The 26201-nt window shown below is 41.7% G+C and overlaps 1 long non-coding RNA gene across 1 annotated transcript in view; it reads right to left on the reverse strand.

The window, feature by feature from the left end:
- Positions 1 to 26201, reverse strand: part of LOC147578040 (uncharacterized) — a 244607-nt gene that overhangs the window by 63065 nt on the left and 155341 nt on the right. Inside the window, exon 7 of the long non-coding RNA XR_015254728.1 lies at positions 17037 to 17203. This is a non-coding gene — a long non-coding RNA (uncharacterized LOC147578040). The remainder of the gene's footprint in view (positions 1 to 17036; positions 17204 to 26201) is intronic.

Raw genomic sequence — 26201 nt, forward strand, 5'->3', positions numbered from 1 at the left:
TGGAAAGCAAAAATATGATTTCATTTGCTGCTATGGAAAATTATGGTCCCTGACCTCATTTCCAGATCTAAAACTGTTCACAGATCCAGCCCCTATTGACAGAAGGGAAGGCCTGTCTTCTTGTTGAAGGTCCTACAATATCACAACAAGAATATATGACAAATATTCTGGTGATTTGTCCATAAACATGTGCTTGGATTTTTCTGGAATATTGAGAAAAGGAGAATAGCTAGAATTTTCAATGAATATTGGATAATAGGTCAGAGGTGACACACATGGATGCCAGCTAGTCTAGATTTTCCTAAAAAGCAGAGCTTGAGACAGGGATTGCTTGTAGGTAGCAACTGGTGGAAGAAACACCAAAGATGCAGAGTTGGGTCAATGGGAATAATGAAGCAGAAAAGCAGGGAAAAACCAATCCAATGATATGTTATCAAGATGGTCCCTAGTGGGGGCATCTATGGCTTGATCCTGCTAAAGACCCTCTGAAGAATAATTTAGAATGAGCTTTCAAACTGTCCACTGAAGAATGAAAGAGGATTATTTATCTGCCAGTTCTCCTCCATTTGTCAAAGGTCACCTTATTGGTGTTAGTCACCTCACACCTCTTTGTTTGTTCTTTACATCAGAATGACTGGCACAGTTTCTTCTGCAAGTATCCCAAAAAGCAGGTCTGAGAATCCCCTGGGCAGAAAGTGAGAGGTAATCAGAGCTGCTTTCACAATAGGGACTAGACCTTGTTTCATTAACTCTCTCACAAAGCCTCAGTGATTAAGGCTGGCTACCTCTCTGAAGGTGACTCCATGAAAGATTGGCTTTGCATTTCCTCTGTCTGGGGAATAAGGTGAGGGATTATTTGGCTCCATACTGCAGAATAGGAGCCAGATGTGATGGCAAGCACTAGAGGATCTAAGTACAAGGGGTGGACTGTACTGGTATCTCTTATCCACCACTTCAGATCCCCTTGGCCTTGTTTATCTCATTCCAGCAAGCACTGTTCTGTGTAGTCTCAGACTGACTTATTGGCAGTGTAATATGACAGAGCCTCACGTTGTCAGACCTGCACCATACACCTTTTTTCCCCTGAAGCTTCCCTCTTGATCCTGAGGCATGAAATGTGCTGGGACTGTACACAGCATCCACATATGCAAAACCCAGAAGTGAGGTAAAGTTAACACCTCTCGGGGTGAAACGTTAGCAAAATGGCAGATAGACAGAAGGGCATAAATTCTTCTCTCTCCTTATTGTGGCTAATATGGAAATGCCTCACATACGATTCTTAATCAGTCCTGTGGGATCAGACAACAAATAACCTCTAGCTGTGACCCACTCAATAGCACATCTTTTGGTTGTCTCTCTCTCTCTCTCTCTCTCTCTCTCTCTCTCTCTTTGCTCCCCCATGTGAAAGAGCTGTTACATGGGATTGGAGCCCTTGTGCTTCCCACCAAATCACTCATATATAGGCCACCATCTTAAGCTGTGAATGTTGGGGAATCCAGGTGTAGTAAGGGGGTGACAAAATTGTCATTATCTCAAGATGATGATTATCCAGAAAACCAAGAGACACAACAACTACAACAAAACTCTAATAATAGGACTCAGTACTTTGGCTCACAATACAAATACACAAAAATGAATCTCTGTTCTAGTTGTGTGGAATAATTTAAAAAAATTGAATGGGAAATGTCCTAAACCTAATGAGGACAACATGACTACATTCTGAGCCATAAAATATATGAATTATTGGGAAGGCATGCCATGTTCCAAGAAGGAAGTACTTAATGGTATAAATATGTCAATTGTTCACAAACTACTCTGTATATGTAATGAAATTCCAACTAAAATACTAATTCTTTAACCTAACAGCTTTAAAAGATATCCAAAAAAAAAAAAAATAGCTGAGAGAATAAAATCATGAAAACAAGCAGGGACATTTTTAAAAAAGAGTAGTAAGATGGGTCGCCTGGGTGGCTCAGTCGGTTAGGCATCCGACTTCGGCTCAGGTCATGATCTCACAGTCCGTGAGTTTGAGCCCCACATTGGGCTCTGTGCTGACAGCTCGGAGCCTAGAGCCTGCTTCAGATTCTGTATCCCCCTCTCTCTGACCACCCCTCCCTCCCCGCTTCATGCTCTGTCTCTCTCTGTCTCAAAAATAAACATTAAAAAAAATTTTTTTTAAAGAGTAGTAAGAGGTGACTAACTCTAATTGATACGCAAGTTTGCTATAGTGATATAATTTTAAAATTCTGCATTACAGCTATAGATAGTCCAGCAAACTGGCCCCAGTTGAGACACATGTAATATATGTTCAAAGTGTCATATTGTATCAGTGAGGATATGTTAGAATATTAGTGGATAGGTTTTAATAATAATAGCACGATTGGTTAGTCACTTGGGAAAAAAATGTATATCTTCCCCTCCTTCAGAGATAAATAAGTTCCAGATGGAATAACAACATCTTAGTTTGGTGTGTGTGCCTCCATAACTTTATTTTGGCATTTACTTATTTATCTGCTTTACATTAAGGATTCCTTGTATATAATGTTCTGCAACTGCTTTCTTCGTTTATTATTAGTTACCTCTGGTGCTTGGGGAAGGGACTGAGTTTGAGAGTGATGACAAAAGGGAAGTTTATATAAGTTAATTGGCTCATTTAACAAACAGTTGAGGGCCTGCCATGTGCCAGGCACTATTCCTCGTGCTGAGGATACAGCAGGGGACAGCAACACTAATTCTGCCTTCATGGAGCATACATTCTAGTGGGGAGGAGAGAGACCATAAACAAAATAAATGAGTAAAATATAGGATAAATGGTGAAAAAATGCTAGAGGAAAACAGAGCACAAACGGGGGTAGAGAAAAAACACTTTGCTGAGAAAGTGATACTTGAGAAAAGATGCGACAGAGGTGAGGGGATGTGCCACGTGGGTATGTTCCCAGGCTGCAGAACGGTGAGCACTCCCTCAGGAGGGAGCGGACCTGGAACGTTCGATACCCTGACTTGGGCATGTTGTTCCCCGAAGAAAGAGTAGCAGGGAATGAGGTCAACAAGATAAGGCATACCTTGCAGGGCCTTAAAGGGTGTCTGAGGATTGTGGTGATTCCTGTGAATGACAGAGCAAGCTGTTGAAAGGTGTTAAGCCAAGGACACACAATATAACTTAGTTTTCTTAACAGGATCACCCCGCGGTTCCTAAGCCAAGAACAGCAAGAAGGAAAACTAGACAGGGGGCTGTTGCGAACCTGGAGAAGGGAGATGATGGTGGTTGGGACCAGGGTGGTGGCAGGACAGGTGGCATAAGGTAATTGACTTCTGGATATATTTTGAAGGGCGAGCTAATGGGATTTGTCGAATAGTTCAACAGGACTGTACAAACAAGAGAGTTAGGGGGCGCCTGGGTGTCTCAGTCAGTTAAGTGTCTGACTCTTGATTTAGGCTCAGGTCATGCTCTCACAGTCTGTGAGTTTGAGCCCTGTGTCCTGCTCAGTGCTGACTGCATGGCGCCTGCTTGGGATTCTCTCTCTCCCTCTCTCTCTGCACCTCCCCTGCTCTCTCTCTCAAAACAAATAAACATTAAAATTAAAAAAAAAAAAAAGAGTGAGCAAGCCTCCGAGGACTTTATTATGAGCATGTGCATGATGGATTCGTGTTTAACTGAAGTGGGAAGGTAGGTTGTAGAAGAGATGTCAGGGCTTAGTTTGGGGGCCTGTGAAATTTGAGGTGCTTGTTACATATCCAGGTAGAGTTGTCAAATAGTCAGGCGGATGTATGACCCTGGAATCCGGGAAACAGTTCAGGAACGGACATATAAATTTGGGAGTCATCAGGTCACATTTTAAGCCACAAGACTGAATGAGATAACCAAGGGAATGAGGGCATGTTTCAGTGGTTCTGATCACATTAAAATTTTTACAATAAAATTCTATTTGTGTATTATTCGCAAAACTTTTTAAAACTGGTAAAGCGCTGAAAGATAATATGTGCAAAAATTTATATAATTGACTATAGCGTAAAACATTCTGAGCTTGATACCAAAGGCACAGTTATGAAAGAAGTCACTAACAGATAGGATTACGTGATAATTTTTTTTTAATTTTTTTTTTTTTAACGTTTATTTATTTTTGAGACAGAGAGAGACAAAGCATGAACGGGGGAGGGTCAGAGAGAGGGAGACACAGAATCTGAAACAGGCTCCAGGCTCTGAGCTGTCAGCACAGAGCCCGACGCGGGGCTCGAACTCACGGACCCGCGAGATCATGACCCGGGCCGAAGTCAGCTGCTTAACTGACTGAGCCACCCAGGTGCCCCTAATTTTTTAATATTGTAGCTATCACACGTGGCATTTGTAAAAATAAGAAACCAACAGGTTATCGGCAAAATCAGTGCCAACGTGTAGGACGTGCAAATTACTGATCTTATATGTAAATATTTTCTTGCAAATCAATAAGACTAAGATAAATGCCCCAATGGGGAAAAAGTAAGTATAGATCTGAACACGAAATTCATAAAAGAAAAAAATAGAAGCCATCAGTAAGTATATAGGAAACGTACAAACATTTAAAATAACATTTTCAGGGGCGCCTGGGTGGCGCAGTCGGTTAAGCGTCCGACTTTAGCCAGGTCACGATCTCGAGGTCCGTGAGTTCGAGCCCCGCGTCAGGCTCTGGGCTGATGGCTCAGAGCCTGGAGCCTGCTTCCGATTCTGTGTCTCCCTCTCTCTCTGCCCCTCCCCCGTTCATGCTCTGTCTCTCTCTGTCCCAAAAATAAATAAACGTTTGAAAAAAAAAATTTTTTTTTAAAATAAAATAACATTTTCACCTAAATGGGCACCCAAAAAATGTTTATGCGATACCACCTACTTTGGGCAGGGAGGCTAAAAAGTGTGCATTTTTTCCACATTCACTGTAAACTAATATTAAATTTCCTGAGAATAATGTGGCAGTCTCAAAGAGCCTTAAACTGCATGTATTCTTTGACTAGAACGTCCACCTCTCACAATTTATCTGAAAGAAATTGTCTTGTTTCTGGGTCATGATTCATTTAAAAGGAAGTGAACTGCAACATTTGAAAAATAGTAAAACGGTATGGGGTGCCTGGGTGGCTCAGTCAGTTAAAGCGTCCAACTCTTGATTTCAGCTCAGGTCGTGATCTCACCAGGTATATGGGATGGAGCCCTGCATCAGGCTCTGCACTTACAGTGTGGAGGCTCCTTGGGACTCTCGCTCTCCCTGTATCTCTGCCCCTCTCTCACTCATGCACGCACACACTCTTTGAAAATAAATAAACTTAAAAAAAATTGTAAAACAGTAGATATTAACTCAAGGCAACTTAAATAACTGATATTAGAGGGGCACCTGTCCAGCTCTGTGCAGCAGGGGGCCTACTGGGGATTCTCTCTCTCTGCCCCTCCCCCTGCTCATGCACACACGAGCTCTCTCTCTCAAAATAAACTTTAAAAAAAATAAACTACTGGCATTAGTATAACTAAGTAAATTTTGCTACATCCATGTGATATGCTGTCATAAACATAAAAACCAGGTTGTAGAATGATCAGAAAAATATTTGCATGAGTACACATTTTATTTGTTAAAGAAACAGACCTGATAACAAAACAAAGGGCAGAGTAGCTTTCCATCTTAAGAAGACAAACAAAAAACATTATATACCCATAATCTGAATAGAACAATCTGAAAGAAAATATTTGCAAAATACCATATTCAGTTTTGTCTGGGTAGCAGAATCAGAAGTGATTTTATTTTTTCCTTTCTGCTTTACAGTGCTTTCTCAATATTTTACTAAAAAAAATGTTTTTCTAACTTTGGTTGAAAAATGAAATCTATGTAAGGAATAAAAGAAAAAGGTCTAACAGTTCTGGTTGCCATCTAATATTATATAATCCTGGAGGGCTTCAAACCACCCAGTTATGTGCTAACAGCTTGTCCGGATGTCTGGGATGAGAGCCCCAGAACATCTTTGTCCCTGTGAACTGGATGGCTGGGCACACAGCTCTTTATTTTATGTGTCTGCACTTTGACAAGGCAATTTTCCCTGTCATCATCATTATGCTTTTCTGTTATGAATTCAAGGCATTTTACTATGTATGTAACATACTTTATGGCATCCACGCAAATACCCTCCAAGCTGAGTGTTAATACTTCATTTGACTAATGAGGAGAGTGAAGTACAAAGACTTGAGTAAGTTGTTCGATGTAATTGGCAAGTAGGGAGCAGGGCCAAATTTCAAAGGCTGATGTCTCTGCTTCTAAAACGCTGCACTATCGACTGTAATTTTTGCTCTAAAGAGTGAGTGCCCTGAAAGATGAATTGAGTGATAAAAGGACATCAATTAAAGGACAATGAGTCTTACTGTGAAACAGTCAGCCCCCTTTTTCAGTTGTATTTCTAACTTGCTTACATCAAGAAAAAAATGCTACGTTTTGTAAGAGCCTATCCACAAAACCTCTTTGACATTTGCTGATTCTTTTTTTTTTAATTTGTCCTTAATATTTTATTTTTATTTTTGAGAGAGAGAGAGACAGAGCGTGAGTGGGGGAAGGGCAGAGAGAGAGGGAGACACAGAATCTGAAACAGGCTCCAGGCTCTGAACTGTCAGCACAGAGCCTGACATGGGGTTCGAACTCAGGAACGGTGAGATCATGACCTGAGCTGAAGTCAGACACTCAACTGACTGAGCCACCCACACGCCCCTGATTCTCCTTTCTCTAATACTAAGAGAGCAGATCTAATGCTTAGAACTTACTTAGCATCAAATAATATTGCTTTGTCTTACTGACTTCAGTTTACGTTCTTTTTAGAGCAGGAGATCCTGCTCCTTTCATTTAGAATTATAATACAAATTTTGTTTTTAAGTAAATTCAAATTTTTCATAAGTTGATTTAAAGAAAATATTTAATTATTACCAATATAAGTAGGGTGTGCATGCACAAGCATGTACACGCACACACAGAACATACATATGTTAAATGCAGATTCTGGGAGCTTGGAAAACAACTGAATTACTATGTGCGGCCTCTTGTCACAATTTCAGGAGTTTGAAAAAGGGCATAGTTAACTTTTAGAAAACCCTTATCATGGTTTGGTATTTTCCTGTGTGATTCCACCTAATTCTCACAGTTCTGTGAGCCTGGCACGAATACACCCAGTTTACAAATTTGGAAAGTGAGGCACTGGATGGTAATGTAGCCCAAGGGCACCCAGCTAGTAAATGGTGAACTTGAGATCTGAACTCCAGGTTTTGGGTTTCCAAGGACTCAGTTTTAGACCATGCCATCCAAAGGGAGATGGCTAATCGGTTTGCTTTCCACAATTCTTATACACGTCTTAAGCAGTACATCCGAGAGAAGTTCAACGTAGGGGAGACTGTTGTGGGCTGGGGTTGGTAGTAGGCTTTGCAAAGTGGGTGGGGCTGATTTGCGCTTCCAAGAACAGGTTAGGCTCTGGGAAGAAATTCAAGTGCATTTCAGATGGAGCGACTGAGGTGACTTCCCTACCACTGAGGCTGATTTCTGAAGCACAGTGCCTTACAGCCCTACTGCTTTGTGCCTGCAAACGCCCAGGGAGGGGGAACACTGCCAGCTTCCATCAGTATTTCACATCTTATTGTGAATTTTCCGTACTTTGCTTATGCAGGTTGGAATAATAGAAGATATTCCAAACCTAGGAGGTCATCAAAGCACAAACACCAGCAAATAGGCAGCGTGGAAGCAATGAAGCTGACTCTCCAGTTTGTCCACATTTTGATAACTGCCAACTCTATACCCGTGTGCCTGGGCAAAGGCCTTTTTTTTTTTTTTTTTTTTTTTTTTTTTACCACAGTGGCCCAAATAACAATGATACTCTCTGCAAAACATCAGGACAGTTGCCTGGCTCGTATAAACCTCCTGATACATTTCTCACTGGGATAATATAAAAAAGGAGTCTAAAGACTTATAGGACTTGACGGAACACATGGTTCAAACTTCTGGCCAAGTTTTCCAGCCTGCGTGCATGTAAAATTCTAGTCAGGGAAACAATGACCATCGTGGGCCTCTCCTAGCCCAGGCTCCATGTTTATTATTGGGAATATCACTTACAGCCCCAGGGAGGTCACAGCGTTGACCTGACATGCTTCTCATCCCTTCTCTGCTTCAGCTGGTCATTCAAGACGTTTAAACCTGACACATCAGATCCTTTCGTCCTGAAAGCCAGATGTGCTCAGCTGGAGAGAGGAAAGAACTCCTCTGTGCTCAACAGAATCCAACCTTTGTGTAATGACAAGCAGGCTGAGGTTTTGTCTGTTCGGGCCCCTCCCTGGCTTCTGCCTCCTTCCCATTCCCATAGTGGCCTCGGGATTCCACCTAGAAAGAGAACCGTGTTTCATCGCATCGTCGGGTCTCGGTGCACCCCCACCCCCACCCCACCAAACCTATGTGTTTTATCTCTGAGGTGTTTCCTGAACATGCTCCCTCCTCTATTCCACCATGGCCCTGACCTTACCCACACTCTCATTACTGCCCTGGGTTAGGAAATAATTTCCCAACTGACCTCCCATCTCTCTCCCTTGAAGACAACGTTTATCAAACTAATAGCTAGCACAAAGACATCGCTTGAGAGTCTGTGGTCAACGTGCTTCACATGAGCCTCTCACACACATCCTTTCTCCTGTCTTCCCTTTCCCCGTTCCCACAGCACATCCTTCTCCATAGCTACCAAGAGCCGCTGCCACTTCCTCTGGATGCCTCCTTACACAGTCTACCTCTGCGACCCCCAGCAAGTCACTGGCTCCCCTGGCGACGCCATTTTGTCAACTGTAAAATGAAGAGGCTCCGTAATGTCTAATGTTACGTCCTATGCATTTAAAATTGCTGCAAGGATTTGCTCTTTCTCTTCCTTGTTGGTCTCTGTGTGCTTGCCAGATGGGAGAGGAGAACCCTGGGTCAGAAATTTCCCCTGCTAACTACTTCGGCCAACTCCTGGAGCGTCTCCTTGCCCAGGCTGACTTCCCAGACTCCTGCCTTTCACTGCGGCTCCAACCGCACTGGCTCAAAGGCTGTGATACACCACCGGGCCCATGTGACTTTGTGTTTGTTCCACTGGCCTCATGCACCTGAGTTTTGTGTCCCCATGTCCTTCAAGGTTAATGATACGCTGGGGCACCTGAGTGGCTCAGTCGGTTAAGCACCCAACTTCGGCTCAGGTGATGATCTCACGGTTTGTGAGTTTGAGCCCCGCGTCGGGCTCTGTGGAGACAGCTCAGAGCCTGGAGCCTGCCTTGGATTCTGTGTCTTTCCCTCTCTTTGCCCCTCCCATGCTCATGCTCTGTCTCTGTCTCTCAATAATAAATAAACGTTAAAAATTAAAAAAAAAGATTAATGATATGCCTTATGCTTTTTCTCATAGATCCTCTTAGGCATCCTCTTAGGCAGACAAGGAGTCACATTTATAACATCACAGTTAACAGAATGAGCACTGCACCCTGACAGCTTGGGTTCCATTCAAATCCTGATCCTGCCATTTACCGGTGGTGCACCCCTGGACAAGTTACTAAACTCTCCTGTTTCAATTTCCTTATCTGTAAAATGGAAAATACAAGCTACTTCATAGGTTGTTACGGGGATTAAGTTAGTTAATATAAGTGCTGGAAACAGTGCCTAGAACACAGCTAAGTGAGATAGAGGTATTGGCTGTTATTAGCTATTAAGAATTAACCCCAAGAATTATGCTAGAAGCATGAGTAATAATGATAATGAAAATACTAACAGATACTAATTATTGAGTACTTGTGAGATGCTACCATGTTTTATATGATGTTCCCTACTTGCGGGCGGCGATGTGTCTCATTTTGCAGAGGGTAAAACTGAGGCAGAGACTATTTCGGTACCTTGTTCAAATATGAGAACAGTTTTTTTTTTAATTTTTTTTTTAATGTTTATTTATTTTTGAGAGAGAGAGAGAGACAGAGCATGAGCAGGGGAGGGGCAGAGTGAGAGAGGGAGCCATAGATTCCGAAGCAGGCTCCAGGCTCTGAGCCGTCAGCACAGAGCCCGACGCGGGGCTCGAACCCACGAGCTGTGAGATCATGACCTGAACCAAAGTCGGACGCTCAACCGACTGAGCCACCCAGGCGCCCCAAGAGAGCAGTTTTTGAAGCCAAGACAGATCCAGGTCACTCTGAGTCCCAAGCTCATGTTGTTTCTATCACCTCTACTGTGCCATGCATCATCTCATTGCTTTCAGTTCTGCGTCTCTGCTAAGACCTTCATCGGAGCTGAAGCACCCAGCCCAGCACTCTCCCACAGATACTACTATTTGTGGGTTACGCCCCATATGCCATCCCTACCTCCCATTCCAGAGCTCTAATGATGTGTCTGTGTTTTTTAAGTTTATTTATTTACTTAGAGAGTGAAAGCGTGAGTGGGGAAGGGGCAGAGAAAGAGAGAATCCCATGCAGAATGTGTTAACAGCACAGAGCCCGACAGGGAGGCTTGAATCCCAGAACCACGAGATCATGACCTGAGCTGAAAACAAGAGTCAGACGTTTAACCGAATGAGCCACCCAGGCGCCCCCATCGGATGACGTCTCTTATTCCTCCCTCTCAAGGAAGCATTCCGTAAGGTAAGAGGAGTGGTATTTTTATAGGATCAATGTGGACTCTACCTGGATGCGTTGTTATGTAAGCGACAGCCTTCCAGGCTTCCCTTACTTCAAGGGGCACCCTCCTCAGAATCCTTGAAAAGAGTCATTGGCCCCATGTGCAAGGTGTGGGTTGCCACTGAGGGCTGCCCCACGCTCCTCCCCTCCACGGAAAGCCCCTGCTCATTTTGAAAGGGTCTGCACTGGAAGCTCCTCAACTGCACTCCTCTTGAGATGGTGCTGTCCCTGCTTTATGGGCATCACTGGATGAAGGTGGGGAAGCCACACTTTCCTGTGCAGACTTTGACCTCTGTTCTCCATTACACCAGCCCAGAGGCCTCTCTAAAGGTTAAGCATAACCAACGTAACCGTCATGTCGAAGGAAGAAGATGTTTTATGTCATTGTCCATTCTAATCCAAGACAGAATTGCAAAAAAGGTAAACCCCTCACAAGAAGGCCTCCGTTAGACACACTTGATTCCTCACCTTGTGCTGCCGTATCTACAAAACTGCACGATGACCTCCTGTCCTAGGTCTCTACGGTGTGACTCCTTCTTCTGCCCCTGATTCTAGAGGAAGCATGGTGACTCTCATCATTCAGCAACGGCTTCCATCATTCCTATCATTTCCGCAGATTATCTCTAGACACAGTAATCAGACAGCAGTTAAGTTACCCTGTTGTTCACCATGGAGGGCTTCACCAAGACAGTCCAGGCTGGGATTTGGCCCTCAGTGTCGGGGATCAGTGCCAAAGTGCCAAGCAGTCCCCGTGGGGATTTCGCCAACCATTCCCCAATACAAGTAAAGATCCTGCGTAATACACACACATTCACATTCCCAGTGAAACACTATACGACGATTCACTGGCAGTGAGAATGGGGAAAATCAAATCAGAAGGTTTTCAACGCTAAAACATGAGCTAATTGCTGAGATGAAAGGATTCAAGAGCTAACGGAAACGGTGCACGCTCCAGATGGCAGTCCTGGAGGGGGCTCCTAACTTACGGTTCCAGGATCACAGACCCAAACCTCTGAGTCAAGGGCATTCTAACAACTGCCTCGACCCGTTCCTCCTCATTTCTGATCTAGTCTCCCGTGCTTACACCTGATGCACCTCTGGCTGGGCCCGCCGCAGGCAGGCCCCGTGGCCCTACAGCAACCTTCGTGAAAAGAGACTCCTTGGTTCTGTGCCTATCTTGCCCGTCTGAAGGTAACCATGGCACTGTGTGCAGCCTGAGGATCGAGACCCTGTCACCCGACTCCTTCGTTTTGTGTCTTTGCACTCACTGGATAAAACAGTTCACGTACTAAGTATGCAAAGTAGAAGCCTGGATCACCTACCAATCTGTTGGAATTCGAGACAGCAAAGACAAACCACATTCTGAATTTCTCCTCAGAAGAAGAGTTCAGTCCCCAGAATAGTAATCTGGTCTTTAAAACTGACTGCTCCAGCAGTGCCGATGGTCGCTCACAAAACACATCTGACCATAATGACTGAAGGCGTCTTCTGGCTCTCCGTGCAAAGCCAAAAGTTACCTCGGTAGAATTCCACCTGAGATGTGAGGCGGATGGCCAGAACGACCACACATTAGTTACGTCACCTGAGGCAAGACATGTAATTGCCTGAGACTTATTTTGGTCATCTGTGGAATGGGGGCACCATTACATTACTGCCCATGGAGTTTTGCAATGTCCCCAAAATGGGGTCAAGCTCACCATCCTTCTTTCCCGACACAGTAGTTTTGTGACTCCATGAAGTCTTGAAGGTAATATTAGTAGCATATGGGCCATTTCCATTGAGCTGGTAGGATTAATTAGAGAAGGTTTAGGGGTTTGGTTGAAAGACGAAACGCTGTAGATCCAGGCAGGCTCTAAGTTCTGATTTCTACATTTTCAGCTATGTGTTTCCAGACAAGTTATCTAACTTCTTCTTCTTTTTTTCCCTAACTTCTCTTATCTCATTTCTATCACCTGTATAAAAATACTTATTTTTACCAGATTATTAAATTCAAAAAGACAGTCAATATATTTTTATGTAACCTAAGACCTGGTTTCCTTCTACCCTTTTTTTTTTTCCTGATCAACTCCTCCTTCTGATCAATATCTCTTCCGATCTAATAAAGAGATCTAGGGAGTGTGTTGTCAGCAATTTTTATGAAACACATTTATTAAGACATAAAAAAACAATGTTAACATTTTTACCCACTTGTTGGGACATGAAGTTCTACAATCTCTTTTTATGGGTAAGCTTGTTTTTCATTTTTTTTTTTCCTCTCCTGAACTCAAAGTCAGCCCCAATATGGTAACAGTAAATCATTCCGACTGGGTTAATACATGGCCGTTAAAGGTTTAGATACCTCTTGTTCCCCTTGCTCATCTCTGAGACAGAAAAGGCGTTAGCTAGCCCTTCATTCGAATCATTGTTTTGCACATTGAACCCTTGAGTACCATGTAATGTGATCTCTATTTTCCTTACCTTTCAAATCTCTGGCTCCAGAGAAACCACAGCTCTGCTGGTTTTTGTGGAACAGACCACAGCAATGTTTTTCAACTTTGCTTAATTTTCCTTCCATCTGGTCTTTCCTCAGGAAGGCGCTGGTTGCTTCTCTGTCTCCCTTCAATGAATGCCAAGTGCGGTAGGTTTGTTTCCTCTCTTCTTCAATCAAGCCTAAGTGCCTCCTCTGCTCGCAGCTTTGACCTGTCGTTGTGGGCTCATCTTCCTGGACTGGGGACGATAATTCTCTCAGGGTCTCTGAAGTTTCATAATTTCATTTACGGTCACGTGGGGGCCTTCTAAGTGATGAAAACCCCCTTTTTAAAATCATTTAAGGGGCGCCTGGGTGGCGCAGTCGGTTAAGCGTCCGACTTCAGCCAGGTCACGATCTCGCGGTCCGTGAGTTCGAGCCCCGCGTCAGGCTCTGGGCTGATGGCTCGGAGCCTGGAGCCTGTTTCTGATTCTGTGTCTCCCTCTCTCTCTGCCCCTCCCCCGTTCATGCTCTGTCTCTCTCTGTCCCAAAAATAAATAAACGTTGAAAAAAAAAATTAAAAAATAAAATAAAATCATTTAAGCTTTGGAGATGTTCCATCCTGAGCTAAATTTCATAACATGCTGTAAGAGCTGAGATTTCGGTTGACAAATCCTTTCTCTTTTATGCCTGCATAGCCGACGGGAGGCTACATTAGACCCGATCCAGATAATTCTTGTAAAAGAGGCAACTTGAACTGCTACATACTCTCTTGCCACCATGATCTTGAATACAAATGTTGGTGGGATCAATATCAAGAGAAAATCCAAAGTGTGGATGTCCCACTGATGGGAGTAGTGGCTCCCTAGCCTTGGGACATTTGATGTCAGTAGCCTGCAAAACGGCTTCAGGTGGTTCACAGCAGTAAATAACATTGAATCACGTGGTGAGAAAATTATTTCTCTTTCTCTTCTCTGCAGTAATTATCAGGGATTATCTCTCAATATGTTACTGGTCTTGATTACCTCTCTGACTTTTCTAATCCTTCATTTTACAGGGAGAGAACAAGCATCAAACTCAGAACCTCAACAGAAAACAACAGCAGGTAGCTAGAAGTTAGTACTGTTTCATTGTTTAATTGTAATCTTTATAGTTTCCATTTGCCTTTTATGATTGCCTTTATAATTGCACTAACTTTCTATTCATGCTAGTACTATAAAGTGCCCTTATAAAATCTATTTGAGTCTAAAAACAGATGAGCCAATTCAAAGGAAACTATGTTGTAAAATCCTAGTATAAGTGGCATACATATGTAGAAAAAATCATAAAAGTGCCATGCAAATGATTCAAGTTAGGAAAATGTCAGTGTAGTTGAATAAATGTGAATCTTGGTAGGCAACTAGAGACTTGATTTTTTTTTAAATTTTTTAACATTTATTCATTTTTTGATAGAGAGAGACAGAGCGTGAGTGGGGGAGGGGCAGAGAGAGAGGGAGACACAGAATCCGAAACAGGCTCCAGGCTCTGAGCCGTCAGCACAGAGCCCGACGCAGGGCTCAAACTCACAAACTGTGAGATCATGACTTGAGCTGAAGTCGGATGCCTAACTGACTGAGCCACCCAGGGGCCCCTAGAGACTTGATTTTAAATCCTACCTCTCCTACTTATTACCTGTATTTGTAATACAGTAATATTAGTAAATAATTTACTAATTTACTCCGAGCCTTTGTTTCCTCATATTTAAAATGGGGGAAAGATCTATAGGTCATTTAAATAGAAAATCTGGGGGCGCCTGGGTGGCGCAGTCGGTTAAGCGTCCGACTTCAGCCAGGTCACGATCTCGCGGTCCGGGAGTTCGAGCCCCGCGTCGGGCTCTGGGCTGATGGCTCAGAGCCTGGAGCCTGTTTCCGATTCTGTGTCTCCCTCTCTCTCTGCCCCTCCCCCGTTCATGCTCTGTCTCTCTCTGTCCCAAAAATAAATAAACGTTGAAAAAAAAAAAAAATAAATAAATAAATAGAAAATCTGTACTATGTGCCTAGCATGGTACCTGGTAGCACAGAGTGGAAACTCAATAACTGGTATCTTTCTTCTCCCTTTTATTCTTTTTTTTTTTAAGTTTATTTTTTCTGAGGGGGGTTGGGGGGGAGCAAGCATGAGTGAGGGAGAGACAGAGAGAATTCCAAGCAGGCTCCAAGCTGTTATCACAGGGCCCCATGTGGGGATCTAACTCACGAACCATGAGGTCATGACTGGAGCTGAAATCAAGAGTTGGATGCTTAGCCAACTGAGCCATCCAGGTGCCCCTTTTCTCTTTCATTCTTATTTTATACTTAAAAATTTCTTAAAAAGAAATGAAAGTATGTGCTAGGGATAATGGAACTATGTATCATTTCCTAGACAGCTAATATATATTTAATGAGTTACAAGAATATGTAGCTATCATTGCAACATGGACTTATTGTTGACTACTAATTACGACTCCAAAGAGCATAGGAACAATTCTTACACAAGATTCGAGGAAGAGACTGTGTCAGGCTTCCCACCTGAGTCAACGTGACCCACTTCCAACGTTAGGTGTTTTCTTCTGCAACGCCTTCCTTTATCTGGCAAAGGTGCCTCTGGATTACTTCCTATCTTCGAGTGACACTGTCAGTCATACAGATCTGCAAACCAGAAAGCTAAGAAACAGGCACTCTCTCTCTCTCCCCCTTTGTCTCCCTCCCTCCTGACTCGACAATCCCAGATGCAATCCATCATCAAATTCTGTCTCATTAAGTTTCTAAACACCCTTTACACTGTTTCTATATCCACCACCTCCTTGTCCATGGCAGCAAGCTCCTAAAGGGGCTACCATATTCCCCATGGTCTCTCCACCTCACCCCTCTGCCCCAGTTCCGTTCCAGCTTCTACTCATCCGTGAAAACCCGGACTGATGCGTCCTTCCTCTGTATAATCTTCCCTGGCCCTTGTCCAACACCCTCAATTAGGCCAAGTGTCTTAGTTATCCATTTTGTTTCCATAGCATTTATCCATGGTTAAACTTTAAAAAATTACTTGTTAATTTTCTGTCTCTCAACTAGACATAGTCCATGAGAGAATGACAATGTCTGGTGTTGCTCAGCAGTTGGTGCCTAGGACGTAACCAGTGACTGACACACAACGAGCTCTCAGTAAATATTTGTTGAATGAATGAATGAATGAGTTTTCCTTACCACACTGGGATTTCTGTTTGTTGTTTTAGTATTCTTTTTTTAAGAAAAATGCATTATGGTAAAATATACATACCATGAAATGAACCATCAGCGACATTTAGCACACTCACAGCGTTGTGCAACCACTAGCACTCTCTAGTTCAAGAATATTTTCATGACCCCAGAAGGAAGCCCCACACCCATGAAACAGTCACTCCCTATTCCCTCTGCTTCCAGTCTCTGGAAATTACTAATCTGCTTTCTGTCTCTCTGGATTTGCTGACTCTGGATATTTCATATAAATGGAAGCATCACCACACTGTTTCGCAACTGCCAATGGGGGTGTCTATCTCCCTATATCTAGACTTGCCTTTATCACTTCTTATAAAGTGCTTAGCACAGTGGCTTGCATGTAGAAGGTATGGAATAAAGGCTTATTGAAATGAAGGAGATTGTTCTAACTTACCATATCAAATACACACAAAATATATTTTTAGTTCTGAAAGCAAAGATTTTGCTATGTTTTTCTAGTAGAAAATTCAACTGAAGAAACACAGTACATCTAATACATCCATTTTTGTTTGTATTGTATGCCCGATGTATTTCCAAAAGTAGTTTTGAAACTAAAGGAAAGTATGATTCTGGAAAATACCATAAGATATTAAAACAAAATAGCATGTTGAAAACGAGAAAGAAATAGCAAAAGAGAAAACAAAACTATTCACTACTTATGCTAATAGATAATTACCACAATGACAGACATCTCTTAGGGATGCCTGGATGGCTCGGTCGGTAGACCGTCCAACTCTTGATTTTGACTCAGGTCATGATCCCAGGGTCTTGGGATCGAGCCCCATGTCAGGCTCCCTGCTGAGTGTGGAGCCTGCTTGGGATTCTCTCTTTCTCCCTCTCTCTCTGTAAAATAAAAAAAAAAAAAAAGAAAGAAAAAGACATCGTTTAGCTTCTGTAAACCAAAATTAAAAAAAATAATTACTATATGCTCTTGAAAAGAATCATATTATAAACAGTGATATTTTTCTTTAATGATTATAAAAGAAATTTATCACATAGTTATTCATTTCTAAATATTTACAAGTAACGAATTTGTCATGGGTATAAAGATGAATAGTTTTTGGCCCTACTTTCCAGGGTAAAGTGAGTATCTTTTTAACAAGGACCCTCGTGATGATGTATCTACTTGTCCTTAGAAAAATGCCACGCTCAGAAGTCCCTGCATGAACCTGGCGGCTGTTTATTTACTCAGATATCAAATTTCTATTCTATAAGCTTGTCAGTCAAGCCACAATTCAAAGTAATTCCAGAGCAGCAAGTGTGCCGAGCCAAGCAATTTTGAAAATACCCACTTTCAATCACAGCAGTGGGCGTAGTTTAAAAATGAGTTTCTAGGAAGGCTGGTCTGAACCACAGGTCAAAGAGAGCGACCTGTGATCGTTTATATATAGGCACTATGATCATTTGTCATTATTTCACAGCACCTGGCAAAGATTGAGTCCCAAATAGCCCACCTGTTAGACATTATATTTTGATCAAAAATCAGATCACATAGACTGGTGCTTGACTGGAAAATTTACCCATGAGTCTGCAAAAACTGGAGTACAGTTAAAACTATTTTCTGCATTTGTAAAACACAGACCTTCCTTTTCTGTAGCTTGGCAGAACGCAAACTTAGTGGAAGGTTCTCGTGGGAAACTTTCAGATTTGTTAAGCATTTGATGTTAGCTAAAAGCACTCTGAGTCAATCGAGAGGAGCCGAAACTGCCCAAATTGGAGTTTCTGGTGTAGTTAGGAACAATTGCAAGGTTATTTTAGGGAAGCTGGTCTGTAAGGTTTCCTGATTATTTTGTCAGCACATCACTCCAGCCTCAGGGTTGGATTAATTAAGGCCCTCCATGTACACTCACCCTCCCATCCTGAGAAAGATGCTAAAGGTCATAGCCACTAAAACCACAGAGGCCTCAATGACATCCTATTTTAGTGTTAGAATTCCAAGAAGGCTTTTGTTAAAATAAACACCAAGATATTTTAAATAAACTAAACTGATTATTAGTTGACAGCCTGCTTTTTTTTTAACCCCTTAAGAGTGGGGTTAAAACTGAAACTCAACTCCTATGCATCCATTCATTCAACAAATATTTGTTGAGCACCTACTAAGTGGCAGGCATTCTATTTGGGGTTAGGGATGCAATAAGAAAGTCTGACAAGTTCAGGGCACTTAAGAAGCTTACATCATGGGGTGCTTGGGTGATTCAGTCGGTTAAGCGTCTGACTTGATTTCAGCTCAGGTCATGCTCATATGGTTCAGGCATTTGAGCCCCACATCATGCTCTGGGCTGACAGTGCAGAGCCTGCTTGGGATTCTCTCTTTCCCTCTCTCTCTGCTCTTCCCCCACTCACTCACTCTTTCAACATAAATAAATAAACATTAAAAAAAGAAGAAGTTTACATCCTACAAAGCACATACCCTAACCCTGCCCCCCCAAAAAAAGAAAAAAGAAGCTTACATCCTAGAGTAGTCATACACTCACTTAGTCATTCAAAAGTTACCTGTTGAATGTCTACTACGTTCCAGGCATTGTTTAGCCAATTAGAATGTATCACTGAACAAAATAGAGCAAGTCCTTATAAAGCCTACATTCTAGTAGGGAGAGTCAGACAATAAATAATAAATGTGATCAGTAATTAAACTATATAGTATGTTAGAAGTGCTATGGAATCAAAAAATGGCAGTCAGAAGAAGGATATTAAATAAAGTAGTCAAGGTTGGGCTCAATTGAATGTGTACCATCTGAGCAAAGACTTGCAGGGGTTGGGGGAGTGGACCAGGAAGTAGCAGAGAGCATTCCAGGCAGTGGGAACTGCCCGTGAAAAGGCCCTATGACAGAAGCAAGCTTGGTATATTTGAGGAGCAGCAAGAAAGCCAGGGTGGCTGGTGTGGAGGGAGCAAGGTGGAGAGTAGTAAATGAGATTAGAAAGTAAGCAGGGCCAGATGGGACACTGAAAGGAGAGGCGGTGGTTCATATACAGCTTGTCAGCCTCTGAAAGAACCTGGGCTTTTATTTTGTATGAAATGAAAGCCTGAGGAGGGTTTTGATCTGGTTTCTACTTTTAGTAAAAGGCGAAAGATTTATACGATCTGAAGAGAAACCAGAGTATCGGTTTCTACTTTTAAAGAATACATCTAGCTTCCATGTTGGGAATAGACATCAGGGGTTATCCAGGATCAAGGCAGAGAGAACTAACTGTTAGGAAACTAATAGGGAAATCTTGACTAGAGTCCAGGATAGCTTAGTCTAGAATGGTAGCAATAAAGGTGGTGAGAAGTAACCAGGTTCTAGAAATATTTTGAAAGTAGAGCCAACAGATTGCCTGATGGATTGAACGTGAAATGGTAAATAACGACACGTGCCTTCATTCATTCAGCCACTCCTTCATTCCTTGACTCATTCCTTTGCTCCCCCATTAATTTATTCAACAAAATGCAACTGAACCATTCGGTGCCAGCTACTGACAAAATGGACGGGATGCAGACTCAGCCTCTGCTCTCACGATGCTCACACTCTAATGGAGAAGACAGGGTTATAAACAAAATGTGGTATGATAGACATATGGAACCAAAGAGAGAATGGTTGTTTCTGCTTAGGAGAATCAGGAATTTAGACACAGACGAAGAGACATTTGAGTTAGGTCTTAAAGAAGGAGTGGTCGTTGTCAGTTGGTTTGATCCGGGGAAGACATCCCAGGCAGAGGGCACTGCAGACAAAGAGGCGGGAGACAATTTCACAAATTTGTAAAACTCAAAGTTCAGAGTGGCTGTACACAGGGGGCAAAGGTGAAGATGTTGAGCACAAAGGCTGGCGAGAGATAAGTTATCTGATTTCAGATGACCTTAGATTTCAGGCTAAGTATGGTGGCATTTTCTTTTTAGTGATGAGAAGTATGGCAGGGGTTTAAGTAATGGAGTGACACAGCCAGATTCGTATTTTAGCATAACACTAATTCAGTAGGGCAAATGCGTTGGAGATGTTTGTAGAAAGTTATTGACAGCGTAGAAAGGGATAATAATTTTGTGGGACCTGGTTTGGCAAAAAATGTCCAGGATCATAATAATTTCATAATTCTGTGCATGTCAGAGTTTTCCAGAGAAACAGAACTAATGGGAGATAGAGAGATGATAGATAGGTAGATAGATATTATATATTCACATAAACATTTTTTTCTCTCTCTCTACACACACACATAATGTGCTATAATAGACATATGGAACCATATGATTTAATGAGACAACTTTTGGGGCACCTGGGTGGCTCAGTTGGTTAAGCATTCGACTCTTGGTGTTGGCTCAGGTCATGATCTCACAGTTTGGGGGATCGAGCCCTGCATCGGCCTCTGCACTGACAGCATGGAGCCTCACTTGGTATCCTCTCTCTCGCTCTCTCTGTTCCTCCCCTGCTCTTGCTCTCTCTCTCTCTCTCTCTGTCTCAAAATAAATAAACTTAAAAATAAATAAACACTTTATAGACAATGATCTTATATTAATGGGTTGGACCAAGGAGTGGAATGATCCAAGCTGTGTTCAGAGAAGAATCTGGAGGTTTGGAGTGAGAGTGGCAGTAGGGAGATGGGTTGCACAAATCTGCCCAAGCAGAAATAAAAGACACTTGTTGAAGAATGTCAACAGACAGCAGAGCTGGTCCAAATTAGTTGGCCCTTTCTCAGAGGCTGTTGAAACAGTAATCAGTGCAGACTGAGAATGTTTCTTGGAGCCTCATTCATTTTGTCCCATCAAGTTTTGCAACTGTCACTGTTTACTGTCCTTTTCTAAAAACAGCCAGTGTGGGACAGATGGGACCATTGGATTTTTCTCATTCTGTTTAATAACTGTTTGCCATGTAATCCTGAGGCTACATCTGAGAGACGGGAAATTACTCTGGTGTTTTTTCTTACTCTTTTCTAAAACGACAAAGACAATACTCTATTTTTATTCATCAGAGAAAGCCCTTGCTGCCATTAGTCTATGTGAACAATTTATTGAAGCTTGGAATTCAGCACTCAGGGAATTGTTTAAATTATTTTGGGGCATCACATCCTCCCTGGTGTCTTGCCAAAGGAAAGAATTCAAGAAATATTTGTTGAAAGAATAAGTTAACAATTCATTGCAACATTCACTGCGGTAGTTTCTCACTGGATTTTGACTTAAGAATCCTGTTTTCCACAGCTTCCGATCTACGTGTTGGGGTCTATCCTCTAGACGCTCCAGCTTCTGGCCCAGTACTGACCTTGAACCTGTCTCTTTCCATTTTCTGTGCTGAGCCAGAAAGGAGGGGAACTGGACCATGACCAAATGGGACTATACATGCAGGCAAGGCACGGGAGCTGGGAATCGTTATTAGGGTTGAAAGGATGCTCTTTGTGGCTGCCTTCAGGAGGTTACCATTGACATTAAAGACTGTATGAATATATGGGAGCCACTGCTGGGTCATCACGCCAGTATTTGGCAGATCTATCAGTATTTGATAGATCAAAGTAACACAAATTCATAGGGAGAGAGTAGATGGGATCAAAATGAACAAGCTGATCTTTATAGATCGTGGATACAACAGTTCAAAACATTGACATCCTGTCCACAAGCAGCATTTAGGGAATACAGCAACCAAAAGCTTATAAACCATTTCACAACAAATGTCAACAAATAATAAACATTTAGATCACTTATGTTTTCCAACTACAATATGATTACATTGGAAGTGAATAGAGAATAAGAATGCAGACAAACATGACATGTATTATTTTTTTTATTTCACAAGTGGAGATTAAGTATTTTGTTTTATTTTTTTAAATGTTCACTTATTTATTTTGAGAAAGAGAGCAAGGCAGAGGAGGGGGAGAGAGAGAGGGAGAGAAAGAATCCCAAGCAGGCTCCATGCTGTTAGCACAGAGCCAGATGCAGGGCTCTATCTCATGAACCGTGAGATCATGACCTGAGTCAAAATCAAGAGACAGATACTCCACCAACTGAGCCACCCAGGCACCCCTAAATATTTTATTTTTTAAATCTCCATGGATGTCAATAGTAAACATTATTAGAAAGTACAAAGAACTATAGTTTTAATTTTTTTAATGTTTAAATGTGGTACACAGACATTTTGAGATATATTATCAACTTAAGTGTTAGAAAAATACCTAAAATTAAATAGTAGCAATAGTATTATATATCAATACACCAAGATAGTGGAGAGATTAATTACACAGAATGAGTGGAGATATTTATACTACATAAAACCAGGATGACCAGAACTTCTGTCCCTGACTTTGAGGGACTGACAGGTTCCAGAATTACCTTTCCACTGTCAACAAATAGAAAATGAACATAATATAGGAAATAACAAATTTCAGGCAATTACCTATAATCCCTAAGAGAAGAGAAATAAATTAAGTGAGTTCTAGACTCACTCCAGCTTTAAGCTTAGAGATAATTTCTGGACCCAGGTGCAGGGAAGAGAACCAAGACAAAGACCAATATTGATGTGTTGAAAAGGCCAAGATTTCTGTTGGGGGAAAGTTTAGCAGCTAGGCTTTGTGGGCAGAGAATATAAGAAGAGAGAGCTAGGCAGAAAAAGAGCCCCAGAAATCTGCATATGAGTCCCTTTGTGTCTTTGGCTAAGTACCCATCCACTTGCATAGGGCAAAACTCGAAAACTGGGGAAAGAACATCGTTAGGAGAAAGTAGAATTATTGGGGACTTGGAAGCCAAACGATTTCTAGGGCTTACAGAGTGTAAGTAATCATTTGAATTCTCAGCAGGCAGAGAAACCTCAATGAATACACAGGGCATTTAGTAGCAACCCTCAAAGAGTCATGCCTTATTAGTCATTAGGCATGCCTTATTAAACTAGTCATAGAGGAAAGACTATTCTAAACAAATCAACTTAAAAACAAGCTTCAGAATGATCAACTATTTAGCAAGGAACATAATTCTGTCAGAATAAGTCTAATATTCTTTAGAGTAACATAGCAAGATCCAGAATCCAACAATGTAAAATTTTAAATATTTAGCATCTAACAGAAACAATTAGATAGGTAATAAGGCAGAAAAAAAAAATGTGCTCCCCAGCCAGAGAAAAATATGTCAATAAAAATAAACCAAGAGGGGTACCTGGGAGGCCCAGTAGGTTAAGCACCTGATTCACGATACTGGCTCAGGTTGTCATCTCAAAGTCATGAGACAGAGCCTCGCATCACTGAGGCTGGGCATGGAGCTGCTTAAGATTCTCACTCCCCCTGCCCCTCTGCCTCGCTCATGCATGCCTTCTCTCTCTCTCTCTCCCCCTCTCTTTAAAATAAATAAATTTTTAAAAAAGAAAGCAAGAAACAACACAGATGATAGAACTAGCAGACATGAATGTTTAAATAGCTCTTATGAATATGCTCAATATGCCCAAATCATTGAAGAAAACATGAACACATGAGGAAAGTTTTTTTTAATGTTTTTATTTATTTTTGAGAGAGAGAGACAGAACATGAGTAGGGGAGGGGCAGAGAGGGCGACACAGAATCTGGAGCAGGCTCCAGGCTCTAAATTGTCAGCACAGAGTCTGACATGGGGTTCGAACTCGTGAACCATAAGATCATGACCTGTGCTGAAGTCTGACGCTTAACTGACTGAGCCACCCAGGCGCCCCAGGAAAGATATTTTTTAAAGAACCAAATGTAATTTCAAGAGATATAAAATATAATATCCAAAACAGAATTTTCACTGGATGGACTTAGGAGAAATTTAATTTTATATTTCAGTAGAAGAAAACATTGCCCACTTCTCAAGATTATTTGTCGTCATGAGACAACATGACAATGGCTAATATTAAAAAGATTAACAATACCAAGTGTTGATGGGGATGTATAGAACTCATCCTCAGTTAGAACTCTCTTAAGTGGGGCACCTGTGTGGCTCAGTCAGTTGAGCATCCGACTTCAGCTCACGTCATGATCTCGTAGTTTGTGAGTTCAAGCCCCACGTCCAGCTCACTGCTGTTGGCACAGAACCCACTTCAGACCTTCTGTCCCCCGTCTCTCTCTGCCCCTCCCCCGCATGTGCTCTCTCAAAAATAAAAACATCAAAAAAAAAAAAAAAGACCTCTCTTAAACTACTGCTGTTAATATAAAACGATATAATGTTTTAAAAAAACTTTTGGTGGCTCCTTAAATAGCTAAACATGGTGTTACCATACAACCTAGTAATTCCACTAAGGTATTTATCCATGAAAAATGAACATATGTGCTACAAAGACTTGTACACAATCATTCATGGGAGCTTTGCTCTTAATAGCCCAAAATGTGAGGAAAAAACGTTCATAAGGAGGCAACTAGATTAACAAACTGGTAAATCCATAAAATGGAATACTACTTAGCAATACAAAGTAATGAACTATGATACAGGCAACAAATAGATAATCTCCAAAACATTATGCCGAGTGAAAGAAGCCAGACACAAAAGTATACAGTGTATGATGCCATTTATACAAAACTCTACGAACAAGCAAACTATTCTATAGTGACAGAAAGCAGATCAGTGATTGCCAAGGGTCAGGTAAATCTGGGCAACTGAATGGGACAGATTGCAAGGGGTGATGGAAATATTTTATATCCCAATCATGGCAGCAGTGACATGAGTATATACATTTGTCAGAGCCCATCAAACTGCGTATTTTAAATGGGTATATTCTTTATGTAAATTATGCTTTAATAAAGTTGATTAAAGCAAAGAAACTTATGTAGTTATATATTCAAGTTTGTTCAGGACAGTCCCAGTGTAATTATTGATAGCATATATTTTTACTCTCAAGATTACATTCCTAATATAACTGACAAAGGACTTTTAGGTATAATAAAGACAGGCAGCCGTAGAAAAGTAGGCAGGAGATCTGAAGAGATATTTCATAGTCAATAAACATAGGAAAAGTAATCAAGGAAGTGTTAGCACCCCAACAAGATTCTATCACATCATCAATAGACTGCAATTAAAAAAGATTGATTATACCAAATAGTGCTAAGATTGTGAAGTAACTAAAACTCTCACATACTGCCTTTAGGTCTGTAAATTAAGGCAACTATTTTGAAATCCTGCTATTACCTATTCAAACTGAACATAAGCATACCCTATGACTCGCGATTCCATTCTCATCATATGTAAATCTGAAATGCATGGGTACATTAAAATATCTGTATAAGAATGTTTATCAAAACATTATTCATAATTGCCCCAAACTAGAAATAACCAAATGCCATAAACAGTCTCATGGGAAAATAAATTGTGATGTATTCACATAGTGGAATATTTTGTTTAGTAACAGCATGGGAAGCCAGGACAGTGATCACCTTTGGAAAGAAGGACGAACTGGGAGAAGGTGTCAGGGGACTTCTGGGATGGAGATATCATTCTATTTCCTGACCTGGATTGTGCCTCCATGGATTTGTTCAGCTTATGATAATTAAAAAAAATTTTTTTTTCAACGTTTATTTATTTTTGGGACAGCTAGAGACAGAGCATGAACGGGGGAGGGGCAGAGAGAGAGGGAGACACAGCATCGGAAACAGGCTCCAGGCTCTGAGCCATCAGCCCAGAGCCTGACGCGGGGCTTGAACTCACGGACCGCGAGCTCGTGACCTGGCTGCAGTCGGACGCTTAACCGACTGCGCCACCCAGGCGCCCCACAGCTTATGATAATTAGCTGAGCATTACACTCAAGTTTGTGCACCTTCTTCGTGCATATTTTATCCTATATAAAAATTAGATATTAAAGATGGCAGATCAGTACCAATACCCTTACGTCTATGTAATTGAGTTTGTTTGTTGCCAGTCCCTCTTCCTCTAGACCACATCATAAACCACAAAAAT

Source organism: Puma concolor, chromosome C1 (assembly GCF_028749965.1).
Source record: "Puma concolor isolate L17-30 chromosome C1, mPumCon1.1.hap2, whole genome shotgun sequence".
NCBI lineage: Eukaryota > Metazoa > Chordata > Mammalia > Carnivora > Felidae > Puma > Puma concolor.